Source organism: Pelodiscus sinensis, unplaced genomic scaffold (assembly GCF_049634645.1).
Source record: "Pelodiscus sinensis isolate JC-2024 unplaced genomic scaffold, ASM4963464v1 ctg172, whole genome shotgun sequence".
In the NCBI taxonomy this organism is placed as follows: domain Eukaryota; kingdom Metazoa; phylum Chordata; order Testudines; family Trionychidae; genus Pelodiscus; species Pelodiscus sinensis.
Genome location: NW_027465924.1, coordinates 132,501 through 137,500, shown reverse-complemented (window position 1 = coordinate 137,500; position 5,000 = coordinate 132,501).

Here is a 5,000-nt window from a genome sequence, read left to right as displayed (position 1 = left end):
GCCGCTGGGCTCGCGGGCCAGCAGGTCAACCGGCGGGGTTTCAGCGGTGGACCAGGTGGCCGCTGGGCTCGCGGGCCAGCAGGTCAACCGGCGGGGTTTCAGCGGTGGACCAGGTGGCCGCTGGGCTCGCGGGCCAGCAGGTCAACCCCTCGTTGAATCCTATGGGTTGACCTGCTGGCCGTCCGGCTCTCGGAAGTGCGTAAGGGGGTAGCGGCCGGCTAACTAGCCGGCCTTGAGTTCCAGGCGGTCGGCCGCTTTTCCAGCTCAGTCCCCCTGACCGCAGTGGTTGTCATTTTCACTCAACCCGTTTCGACATGTCCGCGGAGATTTGTGAGGACAGGGTTTTCGGACCCGAGCCTGCGGACACGAGCCTCTGGGGAACGATCCAAAGCGCGTGACACGACCCGAACCGGGTCGCGGGGCGGATGCGACCCACTTGCGTGCCTCTTGCCGATGGACGCGGGGATTTCCGAGCCTTCCCACCCGGGAACCAGAGGGGGGTACCGATCCCGGTACCGTGCCCGCCCCCTGCGGGGGGCGCCCGGCAAGGCGGAGGACCGAGACTCTGCCTTCCGTCTCCGGCTGCCCCGCACCCCGCCGTTCCTTCTCCGGTGCCGAAGCCAGCGGCCCGGACCCGAGCTCTGACGGCCGCCTCCCCTCCCCTTTCTGCGGGGCGGGGAGGGCCCGCGCGCGTGTCTCGAGCCTCTCTCCCGATCGATGTGGCGTTCGCAGAATGGACGTGGAGGGCCCTTCGCGGGCCGGCACCCTTCCCGTGGTGGGTTGGGATCAGTCCGGCGTTCAGGCGGAGTGGGACCCTCCTTCTTGCCTTTCTGTGCCGGATTTCGGGGCTGATCCAGGGATTCCCCCCCCCCCCTCTCCTGGGGGGACGGGCGCGGGCCCGTTCCCGGTACCGCTTTGGGGGCGACGGTGCTGGTGGGGGGTAGGGGGTGCGTGGAGCCCATCTGGCCGTCGTCGAGACCTCTGCCGTGCGAGGCCGAGCGGCACCGTGAGCCCGCCCAGGGGCCCGAAATGACTCCCAGGCAGCTGTGAGGCTCGCCGGGGGCCCAAGACACGGTCGCGAGAGCAAGCAGGGGCGCGCTGCGGTCCCCGCCGCGTGGGGATGGCCCGACCCTTTCCCTCCCCGACCTCGGCGCGGGCCGTGGCGGGGCAACAGGGCGGCCGGCTGCCTTTCCACCCGCGGTGGGACCCTCGTACCGCCCTCTTGCTGGAGCGCCAGTACGCGCCCCCCCCCGCTGCTGTCCTCCCAGTCCTGGGGCGCTGCCACCTTCTCTAGCTGGTTTGCCTGGAAGGCTTCGGCGGCCCACCCTCGGGGCCGCGTCGCCTCGCAAAGAAACCGAAAGGGCCACTCGGTGGGGAAAAGAAGAGCGTGGAGAAAGGTGGCGGGGCTCGAGGGGGGTGCCCTCGCCGCCCGCCCTGGCTACCCGTCCTCGTTCCTCGACGTCAGCCCGGGGCGCACCCTGCGCGTGTGGCGGGGGATCCTCCGACCCCCTCCCGGTCGTCACCCGGGCGCGCCGTGGAATGCGGAGAGAGAAGGGCCGAGGGGACGAGGTTCTCCGACGCCTCTCTCTTTCGCGGGCCCGTAACCCTGGAGGCGTAACCCGGGCTGCCTGGGAAAGCGCAGGGACGGGGGGCTCTCTTCGGAGGCTCACCCCGTCTCTTCCGCCGTCCTTCCTGGGTAGCTCCCGGGGCCCTTTGGGGGGGGGGAAAGGAAAGCCCCGGGGCGAGGCGCGGGCGCGCGCCCCCCGCCGGTCCCCCGCTCTCCCGCCCCCGCGTCTCTCTCTCTTTCTCCCGTCCCAGTGCCCGGGGCCGACCTCGTGGGGCTCGTCGTCCCTGTCGGTCCCCCGTGCCGCGCCGCGGGCCCCTGCTCCTTCCCTGCGGGGGGAAGGCCGGCGGGGCCTGCAGGGCGGAGGGGGGGCGCCCCCGAACCCAGCGGCGGGGCCCTCCCCCGCTCCTCCTCTCCCGGAGCGCGGCTACCTGGTTGATCCTGCCAGTAGCATATGCTTGTCTCAAAGATTAAGCCATGCATGTCTAAGTACACACGGGCGTTACAGTGAAACTGCGAATGGCTCATTAAATCAGTTATGGTTCCTTTGATCGCTCCAAGCCTTACTTGGATAACTGTGGTAATTCTAGAGCTAATACATGCCGACGAGCGCTGACCTCCGGGGATGCGTGCATTTATCAGACCAAAACCAACCCGGGCTCGCCCGGCCGCTTTGGTGACTCTAGATAACCTCGGGCCGATCGCACGCCCCCGTGGCGGCGACGATGCATTCGAATGTCTGCCCTATCAACTTTCGATGGTACTTCCTGTGCCTACCATGGTGTGACGTAGTGGGGGTACCTGGCTGGTTTCTATGCTGCTGGCTCTGGGGGAACCCCCACTGGCTGCTGTGGGTACCACGACCCAGCAAAACAGGATGAGTCACTATGCAAACCAGTGGCCAGACACCCCCCATGGAGAGGAACAAAGGAAGGTGGAATGCTGCCTTGGCTGGGGGGCAGGGCTGGAAGTGAGTGAGTTGGTTGCTGGCTGTCGGAGGGCATGGATGAGACAGCCTAGGGAGAGGAGCTGGAGTTTAGGGGCCCAGTCTCCCCCATCTCAAGGGGGCCTGAGGCATCCTAGCCCAGTTCCTGTGACCAGATTACATCTGTGCTGCGCTGTGCTGGAGGAGCAGTAAACCACCCTCAATTCCACTGGCTGGTGCAGTCTGTTTGCGCCATTTCGGGGTGCAGGAGACGGGGGACCCCAACGCGCCGTCACACTGGTGTCAGGAGCGGGATGCACTGCACCCCGTGGATGGAGCTTCCAGCGGCAAGCGACAAGGCGCAGTAGAAGCAAGAGCCCTGGAGCCAGGCATGCTGGAGACAGAGCGAAGCGGTTCCTGGGAATCGTGGGGCGCTGCAGCACTAGACTGGTGAGTCTGCACCGAGGGGCCCAGCGGGCAGATGGCCTACGCCCGACTCTTGAAGGCAGAGCTGGTGGGGCTGTGCAGAGAGAGGGGCTTGCCTGTGCGGAAAGCAGCCAAGGCCCAGCTGATTACCCAGCTGGAAGAGAATGACCAGCCACAGGGCCAGGATCTTGTCCCCAGGGGAAGCAGCCAGACCCCCCCTGAGAGTGTGTCAGGCTCAGAGAGGGGGAGGAGCGCTGGAACCCAACGGAGAGATGAGACAGCGTCTCCCGGGAGGCCTGCAAGCCGTAGCCCATCTAGGGCAGGGGCCAGCCCAGCGGAGCTGCGGCGGCTGGAGATCCAGCTGCGGATCAGGGAATTGGAAGTAGAGGACCGAGAGAAGGAGCGCCAAGATCGAGAGAGGCAGCGACAGCATGAGCTGGCCATGGCAGAGCGGAGAACCGGCGGGGCACCGGCTGCGCCAAGTGCGGATGGGCCCCAAGGTCCCAGGGCTGCCAGCCACTTGGAGAGGCTCGTGGTGGCCCAATTGAAGGACATGGGTGACATAGACGGGTTCCTCAGCTCCTTTGAGAGGGCCTGTGGACTGCAACGGGTTCCCCCAGCTGACTGGCTGCAGGAGCTCATCCCCGCACTGAGCCAGGAGGCGGCCGGAGTGCTCAGTCAGCTGGAGGACCTACAGCCAGGGGATTACAACCGAGTCAAGGAGGCCCTGCTGCACAAGTTCGGGCTGACCCCCGAGATATACAGGAAGAAGTTCCGGGGGGTACAGAAAGGGCCACGGGAGACCTATGTGGACCTGGCCTCCCGCCTGGCGCAATACTGCCGCAAGTGGGTGTCTGGAGTTGGAGCCCAGACCGCAGAGGAGCTGCTCAAGCTGGTCATGATGGAGCAGTTCTATGAAGCGTGCCCACCCAAACTGAGGCTGTGGCTCAAGGACCGGAGACCAGAGAACCCCCAGGAGGCCGGGAGACTGGCGGATGAGTTCACGGAGAGCCGGTCCGGGTGTGAACGGGAGTCCCGGAGAGAAAGGGAACCGCGCAGAGACCGGATCTCGGCTGAGCGACGGAGGGAGTCAACTACGGGGCGAGACCAAGGAACAGGTCGTCTGCGCCCCAGAGAACCAGCCAGGGCCTGGACAGAGACAGCCCAAAGCCCAACTTGCCATCGCTGTGGGCAAAAAGGCCACAAGAGGGCTCAGTGCACCAGGTCCCAGGACCGGGGACTGTCCAGGGTTAACTGGCTGGGGCGGGAGGAAGGGCAGGCTGCCCCAGAGGCAGGGGCTGGCAGGCAAACCTCAGCTCAGAGAGAGGGGAAGGATGCTCAGTGCACCTCCCCTGGGAGGTCTGATTCTCAGGAGGCGGATTTCTCCGTGTACCGGGTGGGGGCAGGACGGCCCCTGCAGAGCGAGTGCCTCATACCCCTGGAGGTGGATGGTAGGAAGGTGACGGGCTTCTGGGACACGGGGGCGGAGGTGACTCTGGCCCGATCTGACATAGTGGCCCAGGAGCGGATACTACCCCACGCGCAGCTGACCCTGAAGGGCATAGACGGGTCCCCGTTTAAGGTGCCTGTAGCCAGGGTGCATCTGAAATGGGGGGCGAAGGAAGGCCTCAAGGAAGTGGGGGTGCACCCGCACTTGCCCACCGAGGTGCTGATGGGGAACGACCTAGAGGAGTGGCCCCATGAATCCCAGCGGGCTCTAGTCACTACCCGGAGCCAGAGCCAGCGGGGGGCTGACAACGTGGGTCCAGGGAAGGACTCCTGGCAGCGTCCTCAGGGTCCCATCCCAGTGGACACGGGGTCCAGCCAGGCTGGGACTCCGGACCTAGGCAGAGGTGGGGGACAGGTCCCGATCCCTGCCTCAGCAGCTGAATTCCAGGCTGAGGTGCAGGCAGACCCCTCCTTGCAGAGGCTGAGGGACCAGGCTGGCCTCCGTGCAGCTCAGCCCCGGGGGAGAGGTGGCCAGGAGAGATTCCTGCGGGAGCGTGGGCTCCTGTTCCGTGAGTGGCTCCTCCCCAGGAAGGCGAGGGCATGGAGGGTAGAGCGGCAGCTGGTCGTCCCCCGAAA